The sequence below is a fragment of the Paramisgurnus dabryanus genome, chromosome 3 (assembly GCF_030506205.2).
Source record: "Paramisgurnus dabryanus chromosome 3, PD_genome_1.1, whole genome shotgun sequence".
Taxonomy (NCBI): domain Eukaryota; kingdom Metazoa; phylum Chordata; class Actinopteri; order Cypriniformes; family Cobitidae; genus Paramisgurnus; species Paramisgurnus dabryanus.
This window is the reverse complement of record NC_133339.1, coordinates 15,662,425-15,675,818: the sequence shown is the minus strand read 5'-3', so window position 1 is coordinate 15,675,818 and position 13,394 is coordinate 15,662,425. Positions and strand designations below refer to the sequence as shown.

Below are 13,394 nucleotides of genomic sequence, written 5' to 3'. Positions count from 1 at the left end.
ATAGGGATGAGAGAACATGAGAAAAAGGCATTCTTGGACGCAAGAATACCTATTTTTCCAAGTGACAGAAGAGAAGGTAGGGACGAAGTCCTCCGAGAGAGGGAGAACAGGGTCCGAGAAATTGACCGTCAGGATCGAGACAGCGATTGACGTTAACTGAGTATGAAAGCATGTTATGGAACCTCAATTTGTGGCACGAGCCGATATTGAGATGCTTTCCTGAAGTGAACCCGAAGCTAAGCCATAAGGGAAGTCTAGCGTGGATTTATGTGAAACGAGACCAAAAATGGCAGGTAAGGAGCTGGGGTTCACTGGCATTAGAGTTAGCCCAAGAAGGCCAGTTGGTAGACATGCCAAGATATGATAACGATTTCCGGGGAAATCAACAAAGGTCAAATGTGACAAAAGAGAAGCGGAAGTCGGAACGAAAAGAAAAGAAAAGTTCATTGAACTTTTGGTGTCAAAGGCTAACCAAGCTGGCGAACACAAAGTCTGGTCCCCAGCGGACGAAAAGTACATAAAAGGGATGCCTTATCATGACGAACAGATAACTGAAGAACCAGAGACACACTTTGAAGTAATAATGCATATCAAGTTGAATGTGTTAGAATGTGCACATCCTGATTTCAATTGGGTCGGGGGAATGGAGGTTCAGTTACATGATAAGAAATCTGAGATGAAAATAATAAAGCATGGGTTTTTGAAAAGAAAAACAAGGCTCGTAGAAGGGCCTAAGACTAACCTCTGATTACAGACATGAGGAAATCAGCATCCATGGAAAGCCTCTCGGAAGAGCTAGAGACAGCCAAAACCAAAATCCAGAAGCTGAAAAAACAGAGGCGATGCACCAAATGGATGAGTATAAGTTTATGGTGTTTATTTGGAATAATAATGATGTTATTGATAACTGTGAGATTGAACTATGAACTAGAATGGGAAATAATGACCGGAGAAATAGTATTAGCAAAAATACACGTAGAAAAAGAAAACGTGTCAGGTTATGATGTAACGGTATGGGCTACAACTAAAGAGAGAAAAGCAGAAGTGGAGAAGAATAGCACAAATTTCTGAAAGTGGTTAAAAGTTAACACCCCAAGTAAAGATAAAAACCATAATGTGATGTATTATTTGGTAAAAGAGCCAAGGGTGAAATTGAGAAAGAGAGTATCAATCAGACACTGGCATAGCGAAAAAATTGAGATATATGAGAGCAACAGTTATATCAAGGGAACTAACAAAAATAAGACCGAAAATTTCTTCATAGGGAACACTTACCGTATAGGGGTGAACGAAGAAGTAGAAGGCTGTTGGATATTCAGATCAAGTAAGAAGTTCAACCCGTGGGAGATAGAAGGGTGTGAAAATAAAAATGGTATTAAAAGACATAAAAGAAGCGAGTATGAAAGAAGACAAAAACACGCAGGAGATTTGCGTAGAAATATAGACAAGTGGATTAAGTCCAGCAGTATTTTAAATCCGGAAGGAGATTTTGTATTATTAACCACCGCTAGAGATCGATATCTAGGATTCGACGGGTGGGAATATAAAGAGTATGAGAGATATTTTGCTACCTCGATAAGTTTAGAGTTGAACAAAACAATACCATGGATATGGAGAGAAAGGCTGGAATTACCCAGAGTAAAATTTAACCATAAAGTCGGATTCTGGGAAATAGATGAAAATAAAACATATGCAGATGTGTATCTAATTAGAATGAAATTAAATGAGACCTTGAACACAGAGTCAGAATTTCGAAGCTATTATGAGGGAAAAGTTAAGGAAATGGACCAGTGCGTGAGAGAGCAGATTAGCAAAAGGCATGGAAAGAGATATTGGTACGTTCAGAATGATTATAATGATTTTTCATATAATAACCTGTGCGATAAAAATGAAGAAAAAATGGATTGCAGTGACCTTGTGAACGGTACAGATCCTTTAACAGGAAATCAAAATGAGGAAACATTAAGCGTAAAAAGGAGGCTGCGTATTAAACGGGTAAGTTCAAGGCAGCAGAAAGAGAACGACGGAGTGTACAGACGAAGTTTAATTTTTCACGAAGATATAGTATACGGATTGAACGGGAAAGAATGCGGAGAATTGATAAAAGAGTGTTCGGAAGAGCAAGATTCCGTGACGATTAATCAAATGTCTGCAGTGTTATGTTACTGGAGTAAGGGAATAGTCCCGTTACCCTGCACATTCAGGGAGAGTAAATTACCACATAGGTATGAGATGACTTACGGTCCCGGGGGAGTAGTGAGAGTAATAGATAAGAACCAACAATGGAAGTTATTCCACGGACCAGCGCGTATCGGGGATAACAGTAGAGTGAGGTATAATTTCACTTATGGGAGAAAAGCAGGAATAGTGCCTAACTTAGATGCGATCGCTATCGACGATTTAAGTGACACCATCGAAAGGAAAAACTGGAAGGTAAACTGGTGTATGGGAAAAGACGAAACTTACTATTTGGGTCTAGGATGGATGAGAAATATAACTTGTAATACAAGTATTGAACTAAAAGGAGACAATGAAGGGGGGCCCAGATGGTATAATGAACCTGTGAAGTTCCTCGAGCATGGGGTAAAGCATGTCAAGAAAGCGGCCATTGCGGTTGGAAATTTCATTACTAAAGACATATGGCATGGATTAGTAAAATTTTTCATTAATGTAGGATGGTACGTTCTATATGCGGCCCTAACGGTACTAGGACTAATACTATTGTTTATCACAATCAAATGCCTGTGCAGAGAAGCAGGAAGGCGCATGTGTTCACAGAAAGAAGAACCAGCAGACGAATTGAGCCTGATAGAAAAGATAATAGATGTGCAAGAAAAGGGGCGTAAACGCTATAGAAACAGGAAGGGACAGAACGCCAATGAGAGACCATTGTTAAAAATTTAAGATGAAAAGGTGTTCGAGTGGGTGGAGCTATGGAAGGCAGGAGTGCCTAAACCAGAAAGATATGAGATAAAAAAGACCGACTCGGACTGAAAAGCTCACAAAGAATTAATGGGGAGAATTAACAAGCAAGCAAATTGAAAAAAAAAGAGACAACAACAGAAACCAATTGTTCCGGATAAGACCAACAGAGGTCCAAAAGAAATAGTAATAAGGAGTAGAATGTCATCCATCGGGGAAACCAATAATACAGATGCTAATACGACCACGGCTGATGCTGGAGGTTCTGGGATTGAAATAATCAATTCCGAACAGGTCAGTGAAATTGGGGTTTTTATTACTTGGATGATGATTCAGTTTTTTTACAAAAAACCTCTGTTGGCACTTGTTTTTGGGATTTGTTCAAATTGTAAGAGTATTGATTATTGGAAAAATAAGCAAAACGATATTAGTATGTAGTATAATGATCGTGTCTGATGGATGGAGCAATATACTGGGAACTGGAGGCAAAGTGGTTTTGATTTCCACAAGTTTGTGTAAATTTGCTATAGATGTAACATGGAAAATACTCAAGGTTGAGGATATAATGTACTGGTGTGAAGTGGCATTAATGATAATTGAGGCGCTAAGTCTCACAGGGGTAATGATATCAAGATACAAAGAATATGCAAGCCTCTGGATCGTTATAGGAACTAGGACTATGGGAATTTTCGTAGTAGGATTTGTAATGAACAACGGGAACATTGTTCTATTAGCAATTTTGATATTGATGAGCAGATGGGATCAATTTAAGAAGAAAACTAAAGAATGTAAACCAGGCTGTTATATTTAATCAAGAAATGAACAAATTGTTTGTTTTTCATTTTGTTTATTTGTATGCATTTTGGGACAATCAGTCATAAGAACATGAATGTTTAAATCGATGAAGGTATATGTATGTATGATTTTGGAAAAATTAAATATGACTAAAAACAGACCTATATAAGAAGTTGGGGAAAAGTGAATAATACCCAATTGAGCTGCTAATGTTAAGCCAAAGCGAATAACAAAATGTACTACTGAAAATACGTTTGTTTTCCGAAGAATGATGAAATTGTGTAGGAACAAGAATATACTTTGGAACAATGAGTCTAAGAAAAGAAAAAACGGCTAAAGGTACAAGATATTATGAGAATGGCAACCATTAAGAGTTCGGGTATGTGTGACAATGGTCGCGGGAATCGGAAGGCGCTGACAACCCAGTCGGAAAAACACTCAGACGGTTTCTCGGTGGGCCTAAAATCCACCTAGAAGAGATCGAAAAAGTGTTAGCTTTTCTGAGACTGATAAAGATCTTTGTAGCCATGGATCGAACCAGAGTTTGCCATAACCCATGAATATCATAGAAATGAAAGCTCAATGGGGCTAATTAAAGCAAGGAAGTACCAGGAAGCCATAATGGTAAAGAACAAGTGAAACGTATTTGATGTGTGCATTGATGAAAATGAAAAAGAGTATGAAAGAATAAATTGAAATAGAACTGAAGGGGTTGATAGTATGATTGCAAGAGAGGGTGTTGTGTCAGATGTGCCATATGACCCAAAGGGATTAGGTGCAATCCACTAGTCAACCGAAATTTCACAGGTTTTGCAAAAGATAGCATTTGCAAGAGATAGCGTGAGACCACATGTTGGGAAAAGAGGAAGTGGAAGTACAAGCTTGGGTCAAAAAGGTTGTGTCAGAGGGGCCATATGACCAGAGAGATGAAATGCAATATACACGCCTCAGTGAATTAAAGTTAATCCCAATGATTTAATTAATCAAGGTTTACAGAAAGAAAAAGGCAAAGAGAAGAAGGAGGAGCAAAAAAGAAGACGGAAGAAACGCTCGCATAAGCAAAGCAAAGTTCATCAGAACTACCACAGTAATGATTGAAATGATTAAGGATCAAGAACGGACAAATAAGATGTTAATAAAATTAATACGTGAAATGGAAAGGGCCGCAACCGAATCCGATGAAAGGACAAATTTAAGAAATATGATGGACGAGGTTGAATCTTTAATAATTTAAGGATTCAGCGCCGTCCAACTATATGTGTGATTTTTGATGTGTTTTGTAACCTGTGTCACGCAGGACTCGCGTGCATGCAGAAAGAGGTACCAGGTGGTTTTGTAACACCATGCCTGAGCAACTTGTGATTTTTCTTTCTTTATTAATCTATCGAGAAATGAAGGCCACCTATTCTATAGGGTGGCCATAGATATAAGTATATGTTTTCCTTGTTAAAGAGAAAAGGTAACAAATCTGTTCTAAAAGGAATTAAATGGATTTTTCTTTTTATGTGATAGTATGTTTTTGGGTTGCTTCATGTCACGAACGTTTTACTTGCTTAAGAAAGGAAGTCTGTACATGATTAAAAGAAGAAGTGAACGGATTTGTGTCGAGATAAGGAAAGAGGCTGAAAGTCCCCTGGTGTCATCATGGGGGGTTTGAGCACTATAAATGTGGGAGGCACAGTTAGATCTGGGCCGTTCCTCGTGGTGAAGACTACTCGTATTTTTATTTCTGTAGCTGATATTGTTTGTTATGAAAAACTTTGTTCATTAAACCGAAACCATCTGTCTATGGCGATTCGTAAACTTTCTTTTAAATAAGTCTCTGAGTGAGTTTATTTATTGAAACGAGATAGTTTGCTTTTGGACAAATCATAGACCAGCGCCCTAGAGCCAGATCCAGCTGAGCCCGGCCCGGACACCGCCCAAGGTTACTGAATACCTAGCAACGCACTCAATTGAGAGGTGAGATAAAGTCGATTACTTTGCAGTGCTGGTTTGGTTTATCTGAATGTACAGTTGTAGAGTGATGCGGATGATGAATTGCTAAATTATATTGAGGCGGGGTAATTTAGGGAATACAGGCGGGATATCAAATACAACAATACAAATGTTTTGTACAAATTCATAGTAGAGCGCGAATAGTGGACTGTTTCTAATTAAATATTCAATTTAATTGTATGTATATAACACTTTTCACAATTGTTTAATTGTTTCAAAGCAGCTTTACATTAATCAGTTCTTCCAGAAAAACACGGTTTTTTTGTGATTGTTGCGGGCAAAAATCCTTGATCTTGCGGCACGTTTTCTTAAAAAAAAATCCTTGGAAAAATCCCAGTGGGAAAAGTCCTGAGGGGGAAAAAACTAGAGAAACCCAGACAAAGCTGATTCTATAGAGAATATACTATACAATAGATACTATATTATAACATTTTATGGGATTTAAAACATTTAATATATATATATATATATATATATATATACACTGTTAATGGTTTCCCTGTATTTTTACAGTACGGTACTGGCAGCACGGTTGCCAGTAAGTTACTGTATTTTGGTTTTACAGTACTGTACTGTAATACCATTTTACAGTACACAAACTAGTACTGTATAGTTACAAAGCAGTACTGTACTGTAATTTTACAATATTTTATTACAGTAGTCTATTTTTACAGTAATTTACTGTAATGTCTATATTGACCCATAAATACTATTTATTACAGTTAATACAATAATATTATATAAAATAGCTAGAGATTTAGGTTTAAATCTATAGTTATTAATATGGTAAAAATGCTAAATTAAAACATAATGAATTAAAAGGCAATCCAAGCAATGTATGTATCAAAATTTTATTTAAAAAAACATTTAATTGAAACAAACATATTTAAAACAAGATTTTAAACAATAATAAACATATAAACAAGTTAAATAAAATAAAATCAACAAGTATAAACAAGTTTGGAGACCCCTGCTGTAACATATTTAACTCAGGCAAATAGAACACTGTTCCATAGTTTGAAGTTTTCAGTTTAAAGTCCATCATCGACTAAAAGGTAACATTTCACTGTGGTAAAAAGAACAATGGCCCATAGTTTTAAATATTCTACTTAAATTTCATTTAACACTAAAAATAAATGCATTAAACTGTGGCAGACAGACCACAGTGGCCTTTACTTTGAAGTCGTCCATTCGAACTCAATCAGGGACTGCATGAAGCTGTTCACATGGGGGTTAATGGCCACAGCTTTTCTCTGCACCAAGTTCCTTGTCTTTTTGCTTGCTCCTTGTCTGGATGTGCACTTTTTCCCCATCTTTGGAATTAATTCTATCCAGAAACCTGTTAGAAATATCATAAACATTAAGTCAACAAATATAAGATAGAAAAAGATTCTTAAAAAATTAAACTCAGCCTTGAATTTACTCCTATTCTGAAACCTTTTGCTCTTATTCTACTGTTCCACACCTAATTACATACAAATACAGAAGATTCACTTACCGCTGAACAAACTCTTTCCTCAATGGACAGCATCCACATAGATCATGTCATGATTGAATGTCCTGAACAGAAAGTACAATTGTTACTGATTTGGACACAACTTTTTATTCTGAAAACAAAATCTTTTGTCAATAAAGTCCAGGGACACCTCTGCTAAATAAATACAATTATTAAATTAAATTTCTTATAACCAAAGTCTGAATATTTCTGTTTGTATATTTCTACATGGCAAACTAAGACAATTGTGTACATGTTGTGTATGGTCGTGTTACAGTGTTGTGTGTGAATGAGTGAATGAGTGTATACATGGGTATTTAAAGAAACTGTAGTGGTAAAGTGCAAACTTACCGAACATAATGTGCTTGGTGTGTGTCTGGTATCACACGTTGTGCCTCCACATCTGCCTTAAAGGAGTAGTCCACTTTATAGATGGGGCCCATTGACTTACCATAGTATTTTTTTTCCTACTATAAAAAGTCAATGGACCCCATCTTTAAAGTGGACTACTCCTTTAACTCCTGAAAAGTGCAATGACACTCAGGTAAACTACAAATAAAAAGTCAGCCACATTCCTGTGTAATTTTGCATGTGACGTGAAAGCATTTAATATTGCAGTCGAAAAAATACATGACTTGTAACTGTACATCATGTACTTGCCTGGTGCCTTTAAAGATGATCCATCTTACCCAATCCAGCTTACAAGCAATGGTAAGACTGTAAAAAAGACAAATGTAACAAAATCTGTTAGCCATAGAAATAAGTAGACATTGTGAAGGAAATGGTAAAAGAAAATTTAGTAACACTTTACTATAAGAGTTTATTCCTTAACATTTGGTAATGCCTTAGCGCAGTGTTTCCCAATCCTGGTCCTCGAGGCCCCCCTGACATAAAGTTTTAGATGTCTCCTTATTTAAAACACCTGATTCAACTTATCAGCCTCCTTCCAAAATGGTAAACATGTCTACCTAACGAGCTGATGAGTTAAATCAGGTGTGTTAAATAAGGAGACATCTAAAACTTTCTGGGAGGGGGGCCTCGAGGACCAGGATTAATATGAACTAACAATGAACAATATATTTTACAACATTAATAATATTTGATAATGTTCATTGTGCAGAGACAAAGTGATTGATTAAAAAATTTATTAAGTGTTTAAATCTAATATCATGCTATGCTAACAAATAAAACATTACTGTAAGTGTTAAGTCAGTTGTAAAACAAATATATAAATATTATATATATATATATATAATATATATATATATATATATATATATATATATATATATATATATATATTAGTTGTTATATTATATATTATATCTAAATATCTAAATAAGTCTTTTTTTAATTATAACATCTTGTCTACAGAAAATCTCTGAAAATGTCTCGTTTAGTGCAGAAAATAGCGATTTATAGTGATAAGGTAAAAAGACTGTCCCTTTAATGTTTTACCCGGACCGGCTGCGGTGTAACACGCTATTTCACGCAAAGTTTTTTAACAAGTTAGTAGCTAGCTGCTCACTTTAAAGATAAACATGATCGCCTAAATCTGAGCAATCCTGGTGATGCCAGTTTCCTACACGATGTTATTATGGACTATTTTACATCCAGAGATGAAGGATCAGATGACAGAGACGAGAAGACAAAGGTACGTAAATGCGGAGCCCATTCTCTTTTCGTGCATTGATTTGATGTGTTTTGGAAACTTATATACAGCGTGTAATGCATCTGAAGTGGTGGAAACAATATGCCATAAAAATGTATTGGACAACTTACTGGACGTGTAAAACGCTTAAGAGAAGATATTCTCTGCTTTTGCTGATATACCGTAATATAATAACAACAACAATACGCGCGGCAATCCCTTTCGTTCATCTGATATTAAGATGAGCCCAGGTCTGAATGATATTTGGTCGAAGTTAAAGCTGCGATGAGTTCGATGCATGTATCCAGTTAAATATGAGGTTTCTTGTTTTCACTTCTGTGGAGGAGTTCGGTACTACAGTATGCTGTGTACGGTGTGACAAGTCCTGTCTGTTTACAACCACGAGTCAGCCTTGCCAAACAGTCGAACTTAATACTTTTCTCTGACGCTAACTGAACGGATGAAACGCCGAGATAAACGAGAAGGGTCTAGCTGCGGCTTGGGTGTTCCCGTAATGACACAAGAACGCCCTCAGGGCGTTCCTGGTAGCGTTTCATCGACCAATCGCGAAGAGTTTCGCGAGCCCCGGTACAGTAGGTGGCGGTATATGGCGAGTGGATGCTGACAATTCAAAGCTTTCCCAGAAGAAGGAAAAGGAGCAGCCTTCCCTTATGTCGCCGTCAGTCCGTGTGAAGTTTTGAATGGATTTGATTGTGACTGCAGACGAAAGACCGGCGGCGATGTCACGGCGAGTGCATGAAGAATCGTTTACCGGCGGCGACGCGACGACGGCGCATGTTCGAAATTTATATAAAAATGTACGTATACTAAGTACGTCTGAACTATGTACGTCGCCTTATAACACGCCTGATACATAGGTCGCCACTAAGCAAGTGCCATCCAAACGTCATCGCCAAATAACTGTGTGGTTAAAACGAGTTTTACTGTTACAGACCGAACTGATTGAACTTCATTTCCAGCACCAAAAGGACACTAATGCAAGGTGGACAATAATCAGAGGGTGAGTGACCTACTGAATGTAAATTAACTTTCATGTCTTTAACTTTTTTGTGCAGTTTAAGGCATCAGAACTGGTTTGAAAGTTAGCAGATTTGCTAATATAGTTAAAGCCACTACATATTAGCTTCTGATAGCTTTTTGTGTGATCACAACTGTGTTGATCCTTTATTCTAGACTCTAGAGGAACATCAGTGTAAGTTTAACAAATCAGCTGTCTTTAGTATTAAAGTTAATTTTAACATTATTTTTTGTTTTTATTAATATAGACTAATCAAACTAATTTAACTCGGGCAGTTATTGATCTGCTAACTACTGTGGTAGATTTAGTCTGTAATCATTCAATGTGTTGTATTTATGTACTAACTATACAGTCTTCCTCTTTGGCCCAGTTTACCATCACGAGAAAAATGTTAAAGTTTTTTCATGACTGGTGTACACCTTTCATGTGTTTCACATATTTATCCTTAACAGTGATTGTTTTCTCTGTTTATTAATTCAGTGAAGTGGAGGGATTTAACAGAGTGTTTACTAGTTCACCTGCCCATTTAGTCTTAATTAACTTTGCTTTCTGTCCTCAAAGGGAGTTGTGAACCTGAGGCCAAGGCTTGAGCCCAAATCCCCCGTAACAGAACTGCAGAGAGGAAGAAAAAAACTGTGAAGGAGAAGATGGAAAGGAGCTAGGCTTGGAGGCACAGACTGGTGCTTTTATTATGTTCTTGATGATTGACAGGCCTAAATGATTAGGCTTTTCAAGAACCATATAAACAAACAATTGAGAAAAGAGCGGGATAATCTTAACAATCAAAGGTTTAAATATTTAATCTCTTAAGACCAGAGCTTTGGTTTCATTTTAATTTCAGATTTCTATGGAAATTAAAAAGAACCAATTAATATAATATCCAAATATTTTTCTTTGAACTTGAAGCAGTGTAATTGTCCACATTTGTGTACAACATGTTCCAGTTACACAGAAGTAATTATTATGGTGCAAACAACAAAAACATCTAGGTCTTAGGAAGTTAAAGGTCAGTTGAAGACATATGTCAACAACTTTATTTATTGAGATGATACTAAGTTATTTAATTATATTCAGACAGTACACAATAACAGCAACATGAACATTAATTAACAGTAATAATATTATATATTATGATAGTGTTTCTTTCATGCATGTTAGTGCGGATGCATACATTGGCTACAGTATGTGTGTCCTAATGATTCACAGTTGTAAGTGAACTTTGTGGCATGTTAAAACTTATTGGACAGCAGTATATGTCCCGTCTTCTTAAAGCAGTATTTACAATTTTAAGAGGTCATTAAGCTTTTTTAATTTAAAAGTTACATCTTAATGAATAAAATAGTAAATTAATATTTTGTAATTTGTATTTGATAGGGTTGATGAAATGCATTTGTATTTTGTATCAAAATACTTTAGTGTTTTGTATTTTTAAAATACTGTATAATACGTTGTACAATACTTTGCCTACTGAGAAGTTTGCCTAGCCCTAGACCGGAAAATGTATTCATGTGAAAGGTGGTGGTCAATGTTAGAAACGTGCAGGCTGCTGCGAGCAAATGATTAAATAGTTAGAAAGCTGCTATGAATACAGGTGCCATCAGTTGTCTTCTTATGAATTACTTTTTTGTCAGTGTTGCTAATGCAATGTAGGCCCTTCAGTTCGTACCCGGTTGCATATGTCAGATTTTTTCATGAATCAGAGCCAATGTAAAGGAGAAGCAAAAGATCAAATAGCCCAACTCAGGTTTGCAAAGAAATGTCATGCTCCCCTCTAAAACTATTTTTAGTATTTTCAAAATACAAAAATGCAGTAGTTCATTTTGATACATGTTGTGGCTGCTGTATTTTGTAGTTTATTTTGATACACTTGAATCTAAGGTATTTGGTATTCCGGTTAAAATACATTTTTAATGTATCTTTGCCCAACTCTGATATTTATGTAATTGTAATTCACAAAACTGCATACTGTTTATAACTTCATTGTAACAGGAGCTGCAAAATTAGTTGTATTGACAATCTCATGTAGTTTAAGCTATATACGGCTACCTGCTGCTGGAACCCACATTTTGGAAAACATTGTAAAGCATATGGCTAAAAGGAGCAGTGTATAATAAGTGTTGCCTGTGTATAATAGCTTACTCTTCTGTAGTAATAAAATGGTGTAATTATACAATTTTTATGTTCTCCTGGTAGCTCATCATACATGGTCTGGCTGTGCAAGCAGGAAGCTGAGCAGATTTACTTCACGAGCCAGTTAACTCTACAGCAGTTTAATCCATATAGCAGCTGATGAATTAAGTTTTTTTGTGAGTAAGGGTTGGGGTTTGTTGTGATGTTATTATTTTGCACCACAATGAACAACAAAATGTGTCATTTTTCTTTATTTCAGAAATTCCCAAGAAAAAGTACAAATTATTTACATCAATGTCTATAAAAATATCAAAAGTTAACAATGGCATGTTTAAAAAACATGTATGTGTGTGTATGTGTGTGTTTATACTAGATTGTAATTATTTAACTTACGTGTTGACTTTAAAACATATTGACCACCATACTGTTGGTTTTAAACTATTAAAGATGATTGTGCAACATACAGCTCTGTGTTTAATTTTGCAATGTTATTAATACATTTGCATTTTGCTGATTATAGTTTACAGTGGCACTTATAACAATGTGTAGGCTATTATCCTAAATATTATAACACAGCCACACACTTAACTGGGCACATACTGTATATTTGCCTTTGGGATTCTCTAGTAGGAAGGTTTTGTAGTTAAAATTCGTATATTCTAAACTTAAAATAGAGTCAATGCTTATAAATACAAATAAGAACATACATTCCAGCCTCCTGAATCAAAAACAGAATATTTACGTTTAGATTTTAAGACCTTTAGCTACACCTGCTGAGGTTTGTACGATCACACACACACTTTTAAAAAGATCTGACAGCATCTGCAACTACTTTTGAGTTAAGTGTCCATGGCGGCGACGCGCTTAACCACAACGTTGGTGTCACGCGGCAGTGGAGGCGACGTATCCTTATCTCGCGTAAAAGTACACGACTGTCCCCTTTGCTTGGTAATCCGTGTCATTATCCACTTGCGAATGTTGTTATATTAATCCGGATAACCGGATGTTGACAGTTAACGCAAGGCGGCGAAGAAGAACGGGGCGTGTCTGTCTGCGAAAACGGGAACCCCCAGCAGTACGAGACCGCCCATTTGTGGCCGCAGTTGGATGATATTGAGATAAACGACCATTATGCTGGGACCGCAAGACCGCGCTGGCGGGTTGTCTTTGTCCATTTCGTTAAAAATAGTTTCATTGTCACCACACTTTCATCACAATATAAACTCACCAAAACCCTCATAATTTAGTTAAAACAACCCTATATTCATTAAAAAAGGTGTAAAGCGAGTTAAAGCAGCGGTAGACATCTGTGTGTAACGTTAGCTTACTTTCTGAGGGAGATTGAAACTTTGTTGGCGACCGTT

The 13,394-nt window shown here is 36.4% G+C and overlaps 1 long non-coding RNA gene across 1 annotated transcript; it reads left to right on the top strand.

The window, feature by feature from the left end:
* Nucleotides 1-9,456: 9,456 nt before the first annotated feature.
* LOC135769077 (uncharacterized) lies at nucleotides 9,457-12,351 on the top strand. The gene is made up of 3 exons (XR_010542363.2): nucleotides 9,457-9,679; nucleotides 9,815-9,882; nucleotides 10,462-12,351. It is a non-coding gene; the product is annotated as an uncharacterized lncRNA (long non-coding RNA).
* The last annotated feature ends 1,043 nt before the right edge of the window (nucleotides 12,352-13,394 follow it).